The sequence below is a fragment of the Mustelus asterias genome, chromosome 10 (assembly GCF_964213995.1).
Source record: "Mustelus asterias chromosome 10, sMusAst1.hap1.1, whole genome shotgun sequence".
NCBI classification, from domain to species: Eukaryota; Metazoa; Chordata; class Chondrichthyes; order Carcharhiniformes; family Triakidae; genus Mustelus; species Mustelus asterias.
The window spans coordinates 33,027,043-33,046,714 of NC_135810.1; the positions used below are offsets into that span (position 1 = coordinate 33,027,043).

General features: G+C 43.3%; 2 protein-coding genes across 2 annotated transcripts in view; both read left to right on the top strand.

Moving 5' to 3' along the window:
* Positions 1 to 19,672, top strand: part of gpc6a (glypican 6a) — a 1,457,751-nt gene that overhangs the window by 1,437,089 nt on the left and 990 nt on the right. The gene's annotated exons all lie outside the window — the stretch shown is intronic.
* gpr180 (G protein-coupled receptor 180) overlaps positions 1 to 19,672 on the top strand; it is a 174,055-nt gene that overhangs the window by 10,268 nt on the left and 144,115 nt on the right. The gene's annotated exons all lie outside the window — the stretch shown is intronic.

Below are 19,672 nucleotides of genomic sequence, written 5' to 3' on the forward strand. Positions count from 1 at the left end.
TTCCAATGGACAAAAGGTTAACTCATCACCCTCCTGGAACATGACTTGCATAAACATTCCAGCCAACTCAACACAAAGGAATCATGGACGATAAGTCTGCACCAGTCAGCTCTGGCCAAAGGCAGAGCTATCTGGGAGCAGTCATCTCCAATGTGCTGCTAATGGCTCTGGGTAGTTGCTCAAAACACAAGGGGGCCTCATTAGCTGAATAGGTGCACATAAAACCACCTTTCACATGACCAAAACTTGAGCTGTTTGAATTGTTATACATCTTTCGAATTCCATCTTCAGCCTCTGTTTAACCTCCGAAGAGAAGCAGGACTCCACACGATAGTAGCCTGCCTCTGACCCCCATCTCACTCCAAGACTGGTCTCCAGAAAGAATCCTATTTTCCTCATTTAAATTGAATTAATTCCCAGAGCGTAAGAATACTTTGCTGCATTTTCAGCTGCCTCAACCCAGTTCCTAGGATGAAGGTTTGGAATTGTACCAGATAAAGTCACCTGAAATTGAACTTGGATTCTACTTGTGTGAATTTACCATTTTTGATTTCTTCAGAGGGAGTTAACTTTTATTCTTTGAACCAAATGAAAATCTGTGAAATTATAGTGAATGGCAGCCTATGTATCTTGTTGATTGGAGTATTTGCTTCAGCACAGATTTGTTCCCAACAAAGAGTCTTGCTGGGCAATGTTTTTACGAGATGTATTGGTCGTAGACAACATTTCATTAAAAATTATCGGACAAAGGCCTTAGCCATTCAAAATGCTTCTATATGTATAGCGCATTGTTTTAACTTCCTTATAGATTGGTAAAAGCGTATATAAAATAACCTGTGAAAAACACAAGTGCATTTCTAGATTCCTGCGGTATCAGTTTCTAACAATTTGGCCTTGCCTATGCTGCAGCACTGTCATAAGCTGATTCTTCCATCTTATTTCTCATCAACAAGTTTGCCCACCTTGCAATATTTGGCATCTTAAATTCAAAGAAAAGGTAAGCTTGGATTTCAACAAGGCAATTATCATACAGGCATGTTTTTACAAGTGAAGGAACACTGGTCAATTTGTGTATTTTCTTAGCTTATGATGTGGATGGTAAAAATGAAGCTGAGCAGAGGGCCCTATTAACTGTAAATCCGCCACTGATTGGAGTAGATTAGGTGATCGGGAAGTAAGTAGTTTTGGCGGAAATGTAGTCACCAAGTCGTAATAATTGAGGAGAAAATTAGTGAAGGTTGGAGGTAGGTTGAGTTTAAGTATTGAAGGGCCAAGAAGAACTATAACTGTGCTGTGTTGATGAATGTCTGTATTAATGAGTGGTGAGGCAGTTGCAGTGGCAATAGGGAGTTGTGTAGTTAGGTGGATGAACGATCTATCATGCCCAGTACAGGCATGTCATATTATGAACCTTTAGTCAATACTTAAAAAATTGAGCACGATTTTTGCTCTGCAGAGAGTAACTCCCTCCTTGCTCCTCAAAGCCTGTCCACCATCACCTTCACATGGGCAATAAATGCTAGCCTCGCCAGCAATGCACGCAACTTGTGAACAAATAAAAGAAAACAAACTATTAAGATGGCTGCTGCAAATCATGTGATTTTTGACACTTGAACTTTTGACAGTATTAAGTCTCTGGCAAATATCTAATTAAATATGGACATAAGTGAGAGTTCCTTGCAGCCAGTTTGTAGAATTCACACACATCACTGTTTGACAATGGACCAAAACCTAGAGACTGTGTGGAGTTTCTAGACTGCCTGTCTCCATTTTCATCCTGGGCAGAAAGGAAGATCGAAACTCAATAGCCATTATCAACTTCCACTTTCAACTTCCTATTGTAACGTTGATCAGCCCCATCCAAAATAGACTGGATGAGCCTCAGAAGTCTTAACCCAGTGGTCATGTGATTGAAACTAGGTTCAGGAATTGTACCCTTATTGATTCAGCAGATCCATCAAACATCAATCATCGGCTAATCTGAAAACCAGACTTTGAAACTAGCTGCAAGTCATCAAGCAGCTAAATTACATAACCTGTTCCGCTTTCAAAATTCATCTGAGAACAGACCTCCCAGATATTCAACGACAAGAAACCTCGCAATCTTTTGGGTGTGTGTGATTGTGTGATTCTGTCCATGCCAAGTATGAATGGTGAGCCAGTAAGTTGTAGGAAATTTATTGCAAGCTTTCCTTACAATAAATGTGTATAACTGGGTTTGATAAGTGCATGCTATATTTTATAATAGATATTCTGATCAATATTTTATATGGGTGTATAACTATCAATATTCTGGGGGTTCCCATTGTCCACAAACTGAACTGGACTAGCCATATAAATACTGTGGCTACACGAGCAGGTCAAAGGCTAGCAATCCTCAGCAAGTAAGCCCCTCCAAACTCTACAAAGGCTGTCCACCGTCTACGAGGCACAAGTTGAGCATCTGATGGAATACTCTCCAATTATTGGGATGAGTACAGCTCCAACACTCAAAGAAGCACGACAGCATCCAGAAGAAAGTAGCTTGCTTGATTGGCTACAATCCACAAACATTCACTCCCTCCAGCACCGATGCATAGTGGCAGCAGTGTACACCATCTACAAGATGCACTGTGAGAACTCACCAAGCCTCCTTGGACAGCAGCTGCCAAACCTACAACCACTGCCATCTAGAAGGATAAGTAGACACGTGAGCTCCACCACGTGGTAGTTCCCTCCAAGCCATACACCATCCTGACTTTGAAATATATTGCCGTTCCTTCACTGTCGTTTGATCAAAATCCTGAAACTCCCTTTCTGACAGCACTGTGGGTGTACCTACACCACATGGAATGCAGCAGCATAAAAAGGCAACTCATCACCTTCTCCAGGCCAATTGGGGATGGACAATAAATGCTGGCCTAGCCATCTGCCAAGTCGCCTGCAATATATTATTGTACCATATGTTTACAGTGACAATATGTCAACTGTTTCTTATTCCAAGATATTGCTAGTTTTGGAGTTGTCCATTTTTCTGTGAAAGAAGTCAATCACAAGCCTTCATCATTATAGGTTCCTTTCTTGATATGCTCCCATTTTATCTCCTGCTTTTCTAGAAACCAAGATACACAGCAAGCTAATTGGCAAAATGTTCTGAGTTAGAGGTAAGTACCTCAAATTTGGAAACAGTGAGGAAGCAGACTACAAAGGAGCTGTTTGTGGTCTGTAACTCAATGGAAGGAATAAGGCTGATGAGCCAAGAGTACAGATAAATGGAAGTATGCTAGCTTTTGAAATGTTGCTTAAAGAAAGGCTGAAATGGCAGCTCAACATCCTGGTCACTGTTTTTAGATAGCCTGGATAGGAAGAGTTTTGTTTTTAAAAAGAGGGATGTCGCGATATTGGCTAAATAACTAATCTTACATGTGAGAAGGACGATATGCTGGAAGGCGCATCAAAAAGACATTCTGGGTTGAACTGAGCAACGAAAAGGGGCAAGCCAATTACTGGAAGTACACTGTAGAATGGAAAACGGAGGAACATAGAGCAAATATGTAGGAAATTGCTAAGAAGTGCAACAACAATAGAGCAGTAATAGTAAAGGATTTCACTCTAACACTACCTGGGATAAATTCAATGCAAAAGGTATAGAAGCTATAGAATGTGATCTGTCTCTTAGCCCCAACTGACAGGAGTATGATGTATTTGTTTTTAATGCCACCCCACAATCTCTAATTAGAGCTGAAGTTTATCACTGTTCAACAAATTCAATAAGAAGTTTAACAACACCAGGTTAAAGTCAGCGGTGTTCATTCATCCGTTGTCGCAGCGTCTGCATAGTTTCCCCAATGTACCATGCCTCGGGACATTTTTGCAGCGCATCAGGTAGACAACGTTGGCCGGGTTGCAAGAGTATGTACCGTGTACCTGGTAGATGGTGTTCTCACGTGAGATGATGGCATCTGTGTCGATGATCCGGCACGTCTTGCAGAGGTTGCTGTGGCAGGGTTGTGTGGTGTCATGGTCACTGTTCTCCTGAAGGCTGGGTAGTTTGCTGCGGACAATGGTCTGTTTGAGGTTGTGCGGTTGTTTGAAGGCAAGAAGTGGTGCGGTTGTTTGAAGGCAAGAAGTGGGGGTGTGGGGATGGCCTTGGCGAGATGTTCGAATATTTTCAAATATCCTATGTTCGAAAATATCCTATGTTCGAAAATATCCTAAATGCACTTCTGTTAAACTTCTTACTGTGTTTACCCCAGTCCAACACCGGCATCTCCACATCACAACAAATTCAAAGCAATGAATCTGTGCTCCCTAATGGCACAGCATAACCCAGTGTGGCTAAACCCTAGGTGCTTCCCAGTGGTACAAAACCACAGAATTTTCCTCTATGCTAACATCTGTTCATTTCCTTCCTTCTATTTCTGGCTTTGCCTCTCTTTTTCCTCCGAATCTATGCCAGGATTCCCACCTCCCTGCCAAACGGTTTAAACCCTCTCCAACAGCACAAGAAAATCTCATATTAGTCGTGTCTCTGATGGGGTGCAACCCATTTGACTTGTACGGGTCTGGCTTCTCCAGAACTGATCCCCTTTCCCTCGTAATCTAAAGCCCTTCCTCTGCACCATCTCTCCAACAGTGCGATTAGCTGTCTTCTCCTCCTATATCTGTGCTCCCTGGCACATGGCCCTGGAAGTAATCTGGAGATTACCACTTTTGAGGTTCTGCATTTTAATCTATTTCCTACTCCCTGAAATCTGCCTCCAGGATCTCCTCCCTCTTTCTACCTATGTTATTTGTTCCAAAATGAACCAAGACATCTGGCTGTTTACCTCCACCACAATGTTCAGCAACCATTTAATGACATTCTTGATCCTGATACCAGGGAGACTTCATTCCAGAGTGACTTCTGTGGCCTCAAAAATGAAGTCTGCTCCTCCAACAATTGAATCACAAATTGCATTCCTGAGCGTTCTACTATACTTCCTTCCACTCTCACTCCATGGTGCTGTGGCCTTGACTAGCAGCGCTCCCCATGGAACCATTGCCCTCACCAAGGTTTGGACCTATATTCTAATATGTTAGCAGATTTATGGCGATTGAATCATTGAATTTGTCACAGTTTATTATAGTGACCTTAATAGTACAAAAAATAGTGAAAAAGCTCAGCGGGTCTGACAGTATTGGGGAAGAGAGACACCGAGTAATTTTGAGTCCAATCTGACTCCTTAGACCTGTTGATCATTTCCAATATTCTCTGTATTTCAAATTTCCGTAAGAAGTCTCACAACACCAGGTTAAAGTCCAACAAGTTTATTTGGTAGCAAACACCATAAGCTTTCGGAGCGCTGCTCCTTCGTCAGATGGAGTGGTCTCTGTTCTCCAACAGTGCACAGACACAGAAATCAAGTTACAGAATACTAATTAGAATGCAAATCTCTACAGCCAGCCAGGTCTTAAAAGGTACAGATAATGTGGTTGGAGGGAACATTAAACACAGGTTAAAGAGATGTGTATTGTCTCCAGACAGTACAGCTGGTGAGATTATGCAAGACCAGGGGCGAGCTGTGGGGGTTACTGATAATGTGACATAAATCCAACATCCCGGTTTAGGCCGTCCTCGTGTGCGGAACTTGGCTATCAGTTCCTGCTCAGCGACTCTGCGCTGTCGTGTGTCGTGAAGGCCACCTTGGAGAACGCTTACCTGAAGATCCAAGGCTGAATGCCCGTGACTGCTGAAGTGCTCCCCAACAGGAAGAGAACAGTCTTGCCTGGTGATTGTCGAGCGGTGTTCATTCATCCATTGTCGTAGCGTCTGCATGGTTTCCCCAATGTACCATGCCTCGGGACATCCTTTCCTGCAGCGTATCAGGTAGACAACGTTGGCCGAGTTGCAAGAGTATGTACCGTGTACCTGGTAGATGGTGTTCTCACGTGAGATGATGGCATCCGTGTCGATGATCCGGCACGTCTTGCAGAGGTTGCTGTGGCAGGGTTGTGTGGTGTCATGGTCACTGTTCTCCTGAAGGCTGGGTAGTTTGCTGCGGACAATGGTCTGTTTGAGGTTGCGTGGTTGTTTGAAGGCAAGAAGTGGGGGTGTGGGGATGGCCTTAGCGAGATGTTCGTCTTCATCAATGACATGTTGAAGGCTCTGGAGGAGATGCCGTAGCTTCTCCGCTCCAGGGAAGTACTGGACGACGATTTCTTGATTGTAACTTGATTTGTGTGTCTGTGCACTGTTGGAGAACAGAGACCACTCCATCTGACGAAGGAGCAGCACTCCGAAAGCTTATGGTGTTTGCTACCAAATAAACCTGTTGGACTTTAACCTGGTGTTGTGAGACTTCTTACTGTGTTTACCCCAGTCCAACGCCGGCATCTCCACATCATTTCAAATTTCCAGCATTTGCTGAATTTTGGTTTGTTAGATTAATGGTACTTTTTGGTTGACTATGCAATTTGTTGTGACAATTGGAAGCTAATGGTCTTATCTGTTTAGCTTTTTAAAAAAAAAAACATAAAATGTCTTCAAGTCCAGGACCCGGACGATGCTCCCATGTTGCAGGTATGCAGGAGCTATGCAGAACAGTTGTTGGGAGTGCTTTTAGTAGCTTTGGAGACATGCAAACAGAATGAGAGGGTGTAAAATTGAAAGGAGCAGAGAGATGTTCAGGTGTCAGTATTGGAGTACTTGGGTAGTGAGAGTAGCTAAGGGGTGGGTGTTCAGCTGGTTGAGACAATTAGGAGTCATACTTTGAGCATGCATAAGTGCTGAGAGAGGTGACTTGGAGGTGGGAGAATGCTTGGATGTGTGTGGATAGGTGTTTTAGGAGGGAGGTTAGTTAGTGTTGGGGGAACAATGGAAAATATCCTAATTGTGAAGGCAGGACTTTGTCTCCATGGGGACTGTGCCGTAGTCACTCCTACCAATATTGTGATGGAATCGTGAACCTGCAACAAGTATATTGGTGAGGACAAGGTGATGCAAGTTTTCCATCTTGTTGGTTCCTTCACCACCCAATCTGGGAGCTATGCCCTTTGGGGCTCAGGCAGTTGTGCTGCTATGTGCCACTCTTGGTGATGGACATTGAAGTCCCTCACCCAGATTACATTCTGTGCCTTTGTCACCCTTAGTACTACTTCTAAATGGCGTTCAACATAAAAGAGTATCGACTCACTGACTGGATAGTCAGAAGCTTTTTCTTCAGGGTGGAAGAGTTAATTACTAGGGGGCACAGGTTTAAGGTGCGAGGGCCAAGGTTTAAAGGAGATGTACGAGGCAGATTTTGTTTTTTTTTACACAGAGGGTGGTGGGTGCCTGGAACTCGCTGCCGGGGGATGTAGTGGAAGCGGGTACGATAGTGACTTTTAAGGGGCGTCTTGACAAATACATGAATAGGATGGGAATGGAGGGATATGGTCCCCAGAAGGGTAGGAGGTTTTAGTTAAATCGGGCCGCATAGTCTGTGCCGGCTTGGAGGGCCGAAGGGCCTGTTCCTGTGCTGTAATTTTCTTTGTTCTTTATTCACCCATTAAGGTAGGAGCGGATTGAGCGGGATTTCTGTAGGTGGTCATAAACAGGAGGTTTCCTTGCCCATATTTGATCTGATGCCAAGAGTTCAATATTGAGGACTCCCTGGGCAACTCCATCTTGACTATAAACCTGTGTGCAGCCGCCTCCGGTGGCCTGTCCTGCTCGTGAGACAGGACATAACAAGGGATAGTGATGGGACATTGTCAACAAGGTATATTTGGTGAATATGACTATCAGGCTGTTGCTTTACTGGTCTATGGGATAGCTCTCCCAATTTTGATACAAGCCCACAGATATTAGTAAGGAGAATTTTGCAGTGTTGACAGGGTGGAGTGTGCCATTTTGTGGTCCATCCAGTTTCATTCCTTTTTTGTCTTTTCCTTAACAATTTGATATAACTGCTTGTTAAAGCATTTTGGAGGGCATTTAAGAGGCAGTCACAGTACGTGACATGAGGCCAGGCCAGTGAATGATGGCAGGTTTCCTTCCATGAAGAGCATTTGTGAACCAGATGGGTTTTTATAAAAATCGACAATGGTTTCATAGTCACAATTTCTGAGACTAACTTCAAATATGCATTTTAAAATAATCAATTAGAATTGAACATTTAAGTGTATATTTTTAAGTGCAGAAAAGATGGTAAATCACAGAATTGTTATTGCACAGAAGGAGGCCATTCAGCTCATGATATCTGTGCTGGTTCTCTGAGAAATGCATCCAATGCCATTTCCTTGCCTTCTCCCCATAATCTTGTGCATTCTTCCTTTTTAATAATAATCCAATTCCTCTTGGAATGCCTTGATTGAACCTGCCTCCACTCCACTGTCAAGTAACACATTTGTAAAGGAATGTGCTGTTTGATATAATCCAATCTTTGGGATATATGGGCTACACCTTGCATCACATTGGCACTGAATATCTTATACCACATTGCTCATTTGTGAGATAGGCAGACATTCTCTGGTTCAGTCCCCAGGGCAATGCCTTGACCAAATAGGAGAATTTAGACAAAGCTTGGCAGTTATCAGTTAACTGGTGCATTCTGCATGACAAAGCCTCTGATCAATCAAAGTTCACTTGCCAACGAATCCACACTCCTCTCGAGCGGCATGAATGGTTGTTGTCTTTACATTTGGTATTATTGTCAATTGTCCTGAAGAGTGCAAGACGAAAAACTTTGACAACATGCCTTTTTCTTTAAGCAATATTCAAGTGCTATACTTGATGCAGCATTTAAGTCCACCTCAACTAATCTGGTTATTTATCTACTCACGGTTTTGCAGCTTCATGAGAATCCTTTATTTCTAAAAGACCTTCACTCCAACTAAAGGATCAACTAAAAAGACATCAGGCATGCTTCAACATAGAGTCTAAGCTTTATAATTACAAATTTAACTTCATCTGTTCTAATCTTTTCATGTGTGATTGTGTGAGTGAGATGAGGGATAGAGATGTTGCACTTCAAACATCTAGGGCAAGTGTGTTAATAACACACTTGGGTGGCACGGTAGCACAGTGGTTAGCACTGCTGCTTCACAGCTCCATGGACCTGGGTTCGATTCCCAGCTTGGGTCACTGTCTGTGTGGAGTTTACACATTCTCCTCGTGTCTGCGTGGGTTTCCTCCGGGTGTTCCGGTTTCCTCCCAGAGTCCAAAGATGTGTGGGTTAGGTTGATTGGCCATACTAAAATTGCCCCTTAGTGTCCTGAGATGCGTAGGTTAGAGGGATTAGCAGGTGGATATGGAGGTAGAGCTTGGGTGGGATTGTGGTTGGTGCAGACTCGATGGGCCAAATGGCCTCTTTCTGCACTATAGGGTTTCTATGATTTCTAAATAACTTTTTTAAAAATCACCAAAAAACCTACTGATGGAATTTATTTTAAATTAGGAAAAATCACTCCGGGTAAGGAAATACACATATCTGACTAAACGTCATATAAACATCCTGACTACAGACTGGAAGGGACCACCCAAATTCAGTCCGTAAGGTTGCCAGGCTCTACAGCTATTAATGGCAGTTTAGTTATGATAATTTGAACTCCTATATCTCCATCTAGTGGTAATTGTAGAGCTACTGGTGTTACTGATACTCATGACAGAGTAGCTGCTCACTTACTGGGGAATCCTATGAAGATCCAACCTAGGAAAGGGGACTGATGATTCCCTACAAGATATATATATATATATATATTGTTTTAATCTATTAAAATTACTGTTTCTCCCTTTTTGGGTATTATTAACTATATGTTTTCATGTTCTGCTGTTCGACTGAATTCAATTTTTAATGCTTCTATGGAAATTCCTCGTGTTGAAATTCTGCACTTTAAAGCAAGTGCAGTAGACTAAATGTCATTGTGAATTCTTAGCAGAAGTTGATGAGTAGTGATTTGCTCTTGGGTTCATTATTAAGCGACAAAAAATAATTTAGCACAACATTTTTCACACTACAATCTTTGTGACTGTAATAGAACATATTTATCTGAAACAAGTCATCTTAAGTGTAGTGCAATATCTAAAAAGAAGAGGAAAATACTTTTGAGCCTGTTGTAATGGTAGATTATATGCAATTCTACTTTTGTTTGGGTTCTCTAACCTGAAAATCTGTCTGCTATCCGCAACTGGTGTGCATTACAATAATGTTACAGCAGCATTTATTCATCAACAAATTTTATACATGTAATTTAAGAAAGAATGACATTCTTTAAACACTTGTAGCTGCAGGCCAACAGATTCCAAAAGGCATATGTTAAATGGAAACATATAAGATGGCAAAGATTAGTAGTGGTGAGAGTGGAGTAGATTCAGAATGTAGCAAAGATTGAGTAAAAAGATAATCAGGTAGGAGAAACTGTAGGCAAGCTAGTGAGAAACATAAAAGCAGACAATAAGAACTTTTAAAGTATCTTAAAAAGAAGAGAGAAGTAAAAGAATGCAATGGCCCCTGAGAATGAAACTGGGGAAGTAATTATGGGGAACAAAGAAATGGCAGAGGAGTTAAACAGATATTTTGTATTGGCCTTTACTGAAGAGGATACCACAAGCATCCCAGAAATAGTAAAAAAATAAGGGGAGGAATTAAATATAGTCACCATCAGACAATTAGTTTTGGGCAAACTAATGGGGTTAATGGCTGACAAGTCCCCTGAACCTGATGGTCTGCACCCCAGAATCTTAAAGGCAGTAGTTAGAGACCATGGATTCATAGAAACCTTACAGTACAGAAAGAGGCCATTCGGCCCATCGAGTCTGCACCGACCACAATCCCACCCAGGCCCTAACCCCATATCCCTACATATTTTACCCGCTAATCCCTCTAATCTATGCATCCCAGGTCACTAAGGGGCAATTTTAGCATGGCCAATCAACCTAACCCGCACATCTTTGGACTGTGGGAGGAAACCGGAGCACTCGGGGGAAACCCATGCAGACACGAGGAGAATGTGCAAACTCCACACAGACAGTGACCCAAGCCAGGAATCGAACCCAGGTCCCTGGAGCTGTGAAGCAGCAGTGCTAACCACTGTGCTACCGTGCCGCCCATTGGTAATCTTTTTCCAAAAATCCTTGGATTCAGGAACTGTGCTAAAGGATCAGAAAACTGTGAATATAGTATGCTTGTTCAAAAAGCGAAGGAGGCAAAATGCAGGAAACTACAGGCCAATTAATCTAATTTCAATTATTAGAAAAATATTCAAATTGATTATTAAGACGGCGATTATTAAGGCGGCACAGTGGTTATCACTGCTGCCTCACAGCGCCAGGGACCCGGGTTCAATTCCAGCCTCTGGTGACTGGTTGTGTGGAGTTTGCATGTTCTCCCCGTGTCTACGAGTGTTTCCTCCACAGTCTAAAGAAGTGCGGGTTAGGTTGATTGGCCATGCTAAATTGCCCCTTCGTGTCAGGAAGATTAGCAGTGTAATTATATGAGGTTATGGGAACAGGGCCTGGGTGAGATTGTTGTTGGTGCAGGTTAGATAGGTCGAATGGCCTCCTTCTGCACTGTAGGGATTCTATGATTCGATGAAGAAGAGAATAACAGTGCATTTAGAAAGCCATAATCTGATCAAGCAAAGCCAGCATGGTTTCATGAAGGGGAATTAATGTCTGACAAATTTACTGGAGATTTAAGGAGTTACCAGCCAGAGTAGATAGAGGAGAACCAGTCAGTGGTGAATATTGGATTTTCAAAAGGCATTTGATAAGGTGACAGATAAAAGGCTACTACACAAGATAGTGTTGGAGGTAGTTGACAGGTTAAGTGAGTGGGCATAAATTTGACAAATGGAATTCAATGTGAGATTGTTCATTTTGGAAGAAAGAACAAGAAGGTGTATTATGTAAATGGAGAGAGACTGCAGAAAGCAGTAGCACAAAGGGACTTGGGGGTCCTTGTTCCTGAAACCCAAAAAGCTAGTATACTGATGCAGCAGGTAATAGGGAAGGCAAATGGAATGTTGGCTCTTATTTCGAGGGGACTGGAGAACAAAGGAAATTACAACGTAGGAACAGGCCCTTCGGCCCTCCAAGCTTGCATTGACCATGCTGCCCGTCTGAACTAAAACCCCCTACCCTTCCAGGGATCATATCCCTCCCTTCCCATCCTATTCATGTATTTGTCACAAAGTCACTATCGTATCTGCACCCACTACCCTCTGTAAAAAAGAAAACTTGCCTCGTACATCTTTAAACCTTGCCCCTCGCACCTTAAACCTATGCCCCCTGGTAATTGACTCTTCCACCCTAGGAAAAAGCTTCTGACTATCCACTCTGTCCATGCCCCTCAATCTTTTAGGCTTCTATCAGGTCGCCCCCTCACCTCCGTCATTCCACTGAGAACAACCCAGGTTTCTCCAACCTCTTCTCATAGCTAATGCCCTCCACACCAGGCAACTGGTAAATCTTTTCTGTACCCTCTCCCAAAGCCTCCACATCCTTCTGGTAGTGTGGCGATCAGAATTGAACACTACATTCCAAGTGCGCCTAACTAAGGTTCTATAAAGCTGCAACAAGACTTGTCAATTTTTAAGCTCAATGCCCTGGCCCCAAGCAAAAGTCCCAACATGATCCCCGAGGAATGCTACTTGTTATAGCCCTCCATTCAGAAATACACCCTTCCACTGCTACCCTCTCTTCTATGACCGAGTAAGAAGTTTAACAACACCAGGTTAAAGTCCAACAGGTTTATTTGGTAGCAAAAGCCACACAAGCTTCCGGAGCTCCAAGCCCCTTCAGGTGAGTGGGAATTCTGTTCACAAACAGGGCATATAAAGACACAGACTCAATTTACATGAATAATGGTTGGAATGCGAATACTTACAGCTAATCAAGTCTTTAAGATACAAACAATGTGAGTGGAGAGAGCATCAAGACAGGCTAAAAAGATGCGTATTGTCTGCAGACAAGACAGCCAGTGAAACTCTGCAGGTCCAGGCAGGCTGTGGCCTTCAAACAACCGCACAACCTCAAACAGACCATTGTCCGCAGCAAACTACCCAGCCTTCAGGAGAACAGTGACCACGACACCACACAACCCTGCCACAGCAACCTCTGCAAGACTTGCTGGATCATCGACACAGATGCCATCATCTCACGTGAGAACACCCATCCACCAGGTACACGGTACATACTCCTGCAACTCGGCCAACATTGTCTACCTGATACGCTGCAGGAAAGGATGTCCCGAGGCATGGTACATTGGGGAAACCATGCAGACGCTGCGACAATGGATGAATGAACACCGCTCGACAATCACCAGGCAAGAGTGTTCTCTTCCTGTTGGGGAGCACTTCAGCGGTCACGGGCATTCGGCCTCTGATATTCAGGTAAGCGTTCTCCAAGGCAGCCTTCGTGACACACGACGGCGCAGAGTCGCTGAGCAGAAAGTGATAGCCAAGTTCCGCACACGAGGACGGCCTCAACCGGGATATTGGGTTCATGTCACACTATTTGTAATCCCCACAGCCTGCCTGGACCTGCAGAGTTTCACTGGCTGTCTTGTCTGGAGACAATACACATCTTTTTAGCCTGTCTTGATGCTCTCTCCACTCACGTTGTTTGTATCTTAAAGACTTGATTAGCTGTAAGTATTCGCATTCCAACCATTATTCATGTAAATTAAGTCTGTGTCTTTATATGCCCTGTTTGTGAACAGAATTCCCACTCACCTGAAGAAGGGGCTTGGAGCTCCGAAAGTTTGTGTGGCTTTTGCTACCAAATAAACTTGTTGGACTTTAACCTGGTGTTGTGAGACTTCTTACTGTGTTTACCCTAGTCCAACGCCAGCATCTCCACTTCTATGACCGAGCCAGCTCTGTATCCATCTTGTCAGTTCACCTCTGATGCCGTGCGACTTCACCTTCTGTACCAGTCTGCCATGAGGGACCTTGTCAAAGGCCTTACTGAAGTCCATGTAGACAACATCCACTGCCCTACCCTCATCAATTGTCTTCATCACTTCCTCGAAAAACTTGATCAAGTTAGTGAGACACAACCCCCCCTTCATGAAACCATGTTGCTTCTCGCTAATCCGTCCACTTATTTCCAAATGGGAGTAAATCCTATCTCAAAGAATCCTCTCCAATAATTTCCCTACCACTGAGGTAAGGCTCACTGGCTTGTAATTACCTGGATTATCCTTGCTACCCTTCTTAAACAAAGGAACAACATTGGCTATTCTCCAATCCTCTGGGACCTCCCTCACCTGGGTCCTCACTCACCTGATGAAGGAGTGAGGCTCTGAAAGCTTGTGCTGCCAAATAAACCTGTTGGACTTTAACCTGGTGTTGTGAGACTTCTTACTGTGCTTACCCCAGTCCAACGCTGGCATCTCCACATCATGACCTCCCTTGATGCCAGTGAGGATACAAAGATTTCTTTCAAGGCCCCAGCAATTTCCTCCCTTGCCCCCCTCAGTAATCTGGGGTATATCCCATGAGGCACTGGGGACTTGACTACCTTAATGTTTCTCAAGACCCCCCAATACCTCCTCCTTTTTGATCTCAACATGACTCAAACTATCTACATACCCTTCTCCAGACTCATCATCCACCAAGTCCTTCTCTTTGGTAAATACTGACGCAAAGCATTCATTCAATACCTCGCCTGTTTCCTCTGGCTCCACGCATAGATTCCCTCCCCTGTCCTTGAGTGGGCCAACCGTTAGTCCTGCTGGCCAAAGACTTTTCGTGACCCCTTTTAGCCCTTCTGACTCCTTGCTTACGTTTCTTTCTACTTTCCTTGTATTTCACACTTGTTTCCTTTTTCTTTTTGACTAGGCTCACAATGTCTCTCGTTACCCAAGGTTCCTGAAACTTGTCATACTTATCCTACATCCTTACAGGAACATGCCGGCCCTGAATTCCTATCAACTTACAGTTTAAAGCCTCCCACATGCCAGATGTTGATTTGCCCTCAAACATCTGCCCCCATCTACATTCTTCAGTCCCTGCCTAATATTGTTGTAATTAGCCTTCCCCAATATATAAATGTGTAAAGTAAAGAGGCGTTGCTGCAACTGTACAAGATACTAGTGAGGCCACATTTAGAATACAGTGCACAGTTTTGATCCACTTATTTAAAGAAAGATATATTATCATTGGAGACAGTACAGCGGAAATTTAATATGATCCTGGGTATGGAGGGACTGCCATATGAGGAAAGATTAAACAGGTTGGGTCTGTACTCCTTGGAAGTTCAGAAGAACGAGAGGTGATATGATTGAAACATAAGATTCTCAGGGGATTATACAGGGTAAATGTTGGGAGGAATCACTGGAGTCAGGGAAGGTCCCCGAGGACTGGAAAAAGGCTAATTTAACACCCTGTTTGACATGGGAGGGAGGCAGAAAATGGGAAATTATAGGCCAGTTAGCCTGACCTCGGTCATAGGTAATACCTTGAAATCCATTATTAAGGACGAAATTGCGGAATACTTGGAAATGCATGGTAAAATAGGGCTGAGTCATCACGGCTTCATCAAAGGGAAGTCATGTCTGACAAATCTGTTAGAATTCTTTGAGGAGATAATAAAGAAGTTAGACAAAGGAGAGCCAGTGGGCCTGATTTATTTGGATTTCCAGAAAGCCTTTGATAAGGTGCTTTACAGGAGGTTGCTAAATAAGCTAAGAGCCGATGTTGTTAGAGGTAAGGTACTGGCATGGATAGAAGAATGGCTTACAGACAGAAGGCAGAGAGTGGGGATAAGGGGGTCCTTTTCAGGATGGCAAACGGTGACTCATGGTGTTCCACAGGGGTCAGAGTTGGGACCACAACTTTCCACTATATACATTAATGATCTGAAAGATGGAATTGACGGCATGGTTGCTAAATTTGCGGATGATACAAAGATATGTAGAGGGACAGGTAGTGTTGAGGAAGTGGGGAGGCTGCAGAATGACTTGGACAGGCTAGGAGAAGTGGCAGATGGAATACAACGTGGGAAAGTGAGGTTATGCATTTTGGTAGGAAGAATAGAGGCATAGATTATTTTGTAAATGGGGAAAGGCTTCGGAAATCTGAAGCACAAAGGAACTTTCGAGTCCTGGTTCAGGACTCTCTTATAGTTAATATACAGGTTCAGTTCATAGAATCATAGAATCCTACAGTGCAGAAGGAGACCATTCGGCCCATCGAGTCTGCACCAACCACAACCCCACCCAGGACCTATCCCCATAAATTTACTTTAGCTGGTCCCCCTGACACTAAGGGGCAATTTTGCATGGCCTATCCACCTAACCCGCACATCTTTGGACAGTTAGGAAGACAAATTCAATGTTAACGTTCATTTCTAGAGGGCTAGAATACAAGAGCAGGGATGTACTGCCGAGGCTGTATAAGGTTCTGGTCAGATCCCATTTGGAATATTGTGAGCAGTTTGAGGCCCATACCCAAGGATGTGCTGGCCTTGGAGGGGATCCAGAGGACGTTCACAAGAGTGATCCCAGGAATTAAGGCTTTGTCATATGAGTCATCTGGGTCTATACTCGATGGAGTTTAGAAGGATAAGGGGGGAATCTAATTGAAATTTACAGAATACTGCAAGGCCGAGATAGAGTGGACGTGTGGTTGATGTTTCCACTAGTGGGAGAGACTAGAACTCGTTGGCATAATCTCAGAGAAGGGATACTCCTTTAAAACGGAGATGAGGAGGAATTTCTTTAGCCAGAGGGTGGTGAATCTGTGGAACTCATTGCCACAGAAGGCTGTGGAAGCCAGGTCATTGAGTGTCTTTAAGATAGGTTCTTGATCAATAAGGGGATCAAGGGTTATGGGAGAAGGAAGGAGAATGGGGATGTGAATCATATCAGCCATAATTGAATGGCAGAGCAGACTCGATGGGTTGAATGGCCTAATTCTGCTCCTATATCTTATGGTCTTATTTTTCCACTCCATGGTAGAATATAGGTCCAGAGGGCACAGTTGCAGAATAAGGGAGTGCTCATTTAACATTATTTGAGAAAAAATTTCTTCCCTCAGAGTGGTGAATCTTTGGAACTCATTACCTCAGGAAGCTGTGGAAGCAGAGTCCTTGAATATTTTCAAGGCTGAGATCGATAGGTTTTTAATCAGTAGGGAAATTAAGGGATAAGGTAGGAAAGTGGACTTAGTAAGTGTAAGATCAGCCATGATCTTATTAATTGATGGAGCAAGCTTGAAGGGCTTAATGGCCTGTTCTTGTTCCTATTTCTTATGGTCTTTCAGAGGTTCTCTTTCCATCCCTTATCATATGTTCTCCGCCCCACTCCTTTTCTTCATCTACACCTGAGAATAGTTTGGTCTAGACATACAAAAGGCACAAATAAGAGTTTCAGCTGTAGCTAGGTTAAGCTGGAGTGGTGGTAGAAGATGGAAATAGACAATATTTGAGGGAGAGTTTATTAGCTCAGCTTGGGGCCAAATTGGTTGCTGAGGCTGTGAATAGTTGAAGTCAAATTGTAGGGAGAGCCTCTCAGCCAGTGGAAAATACACAGAATTTGGGGTGGGGCAGAAGCTGATGTGCTTGAAATTTATGACTGATTAGGGTTAATGTTGAGGCAGGGTTGGAAAGCTAATTGAAAAGATTAAACATGTAATTATGAGAGATTGAAAATGTATTTGGGATATGATTACAGAATGCAATGTTTTAGTGAGAAATGGAAAATTGAAGATGGGGCAATAGATTGCAGAAACAAAGGATTCAAATGTAGGTTTTGGTGATGAAGGTTTTGTAAGGGAGGGGACAATAGCTGTGTAATGTCAACCAACATTGTTATCAGGAAGGGAAGTTGAGTGCTCAGCAGCTTAATGTAAGTTGGGTCAAGGGAATAGGAGGTGAGTTTTATGGGAAAGAAGAGCTCAGAAGAGTTGAAAAGTGATGGAAGAGCAACTGAAGGAAAAATGATGAGATCAGGGCTATATATGGGGAATTCTGTGGGATGTTTTGGCTTAGAGAGCAAGAGGAAAAGTGGAGATAGCCAAAAGGGTGATTTCAACCTTGGTGACAAAGAAGTTCATGAGTTCTTAAAACCTATTTGAGGTGAGAGTAGAGGAGAAAAATTTATGATCTATGATTGCATGAATGTGTTTCAAGACCAATCACCAAGACCATCTATTTTCACATCCATAACAGTACGCAACTTCACCCCATCTCTGCTCATCTGCTGCTGAACCCTCATTTTTACCTTCGTTACCTCTAGACTTCAACGTTCCAATACATTCCTGGCTGGCCTCTTACACTCTACCCTCTGTAAACTCGAGATATTCCAAATCTCTGCTGTCCATATCTTAAACTAACACCAAGTCCCGTTCACATATCGATGCTATGCCCATTGACTTACATTGGCTTCTGGTCAAGCAGTGTATTGACATTAAAATTCTTTTTTTTTCAGATCCCTCCATGGCCTCTTCCATCTCTATCTCTATAATCTCCTGCCCAACAACCCTCCAACATATCTGTAGTTATTCATTCTGGCCATGTGAGCATCTCTAATTTTAATTGGTACACCATTGGCGACCATGCCTTCAGTTGCCTAGCCCCAAATTCTGGAATTATCTTTCTACCTCACTTTCCTCCTTTTAAGGCCCTCCTTAAAGCCTATCACTTTAATCAAGCTTTTGGTCATCTCACCTAATATTACCTTGCATGGCTTAGTGTCAAATTTTGTTTTATTACACTGAAGTGCATTGAAACATTTTATTAGGTTAAATGAGCTACATCAATTCAAATTGTTGCTGGAGAAAGGATGTCAAGGTTTATCTTTGCCCTCCAAGAATATCCTGGAGTAATGGAGTGGTTTTATGAAAGGCAAGTTAACTCCTTTGATATGTTTCAGCCAAATCTGGTGATTGGTTGTTAAACCTGTTTTGTGCCAGTTTTGTTCATATCTGTGTTCCTGAATTTGAGGGAGTGAGGATGGAGGGCTTACCAATGGAATGGCCAAGATAAAGAGTAAAGGTTTTAGTGGGGACAAGTGAATCAAAGATGGATATGAGGGAGTGGCTGGCAGCTGCAGAGAAACTGGCAAATGGAAGGCCAATGGTCAGGTAGCAACTTGAAAACAATGTGGTTTTGGACAGTTTTTATAGGGACTGTTGCAGTAGGAAATGGAGTTGGCAGTGGGAAATGATGGTGAGGGTTGTGAGAAAAATGTTGCAAATTAGCTGGATCTATGATTGGGACCATGGAAGTTAAGAGACCATGGCCTGGATTTTGACTCGGGTGCCCTTTAAAAATGGCAGGTGGGTTCCAATTCCAGGATTTCTGACCACATTCCCGGGCATTCTGATTTTAAGGGTGTGGCCAGTTCATGTTGTAAACCCGAACCCATCACTCCCGACCTGACTGGCTCCATTGCAGGGAAGGGAAAGTCCTACTCCGCCACAATATCCATGGAGTTGGGCCAGCTTTTTAAGAGTCCACGGCACCTCAGAGGTGTTGTGAACCATAGTCTGCAATAAGGAACCTTTTTGAAAGATAAGTTCAACAGGTCCTCCTCATGTCCCTTTGCCATACTATGCCCCATCCTACTCCCTCCATGGCTCATTTCCCCCTATTCCCATTCTCTCCCTGCAAGGGCAAGTAAATAGAAGCCTCCTAAAGCTGCTTCCAGCAGAGGTGGCAGAGGGACTTCGCCAAGGAGCATTCTGGGAGAAGTCATCATAGTCACCTGACCTGTATAGTGGGTAG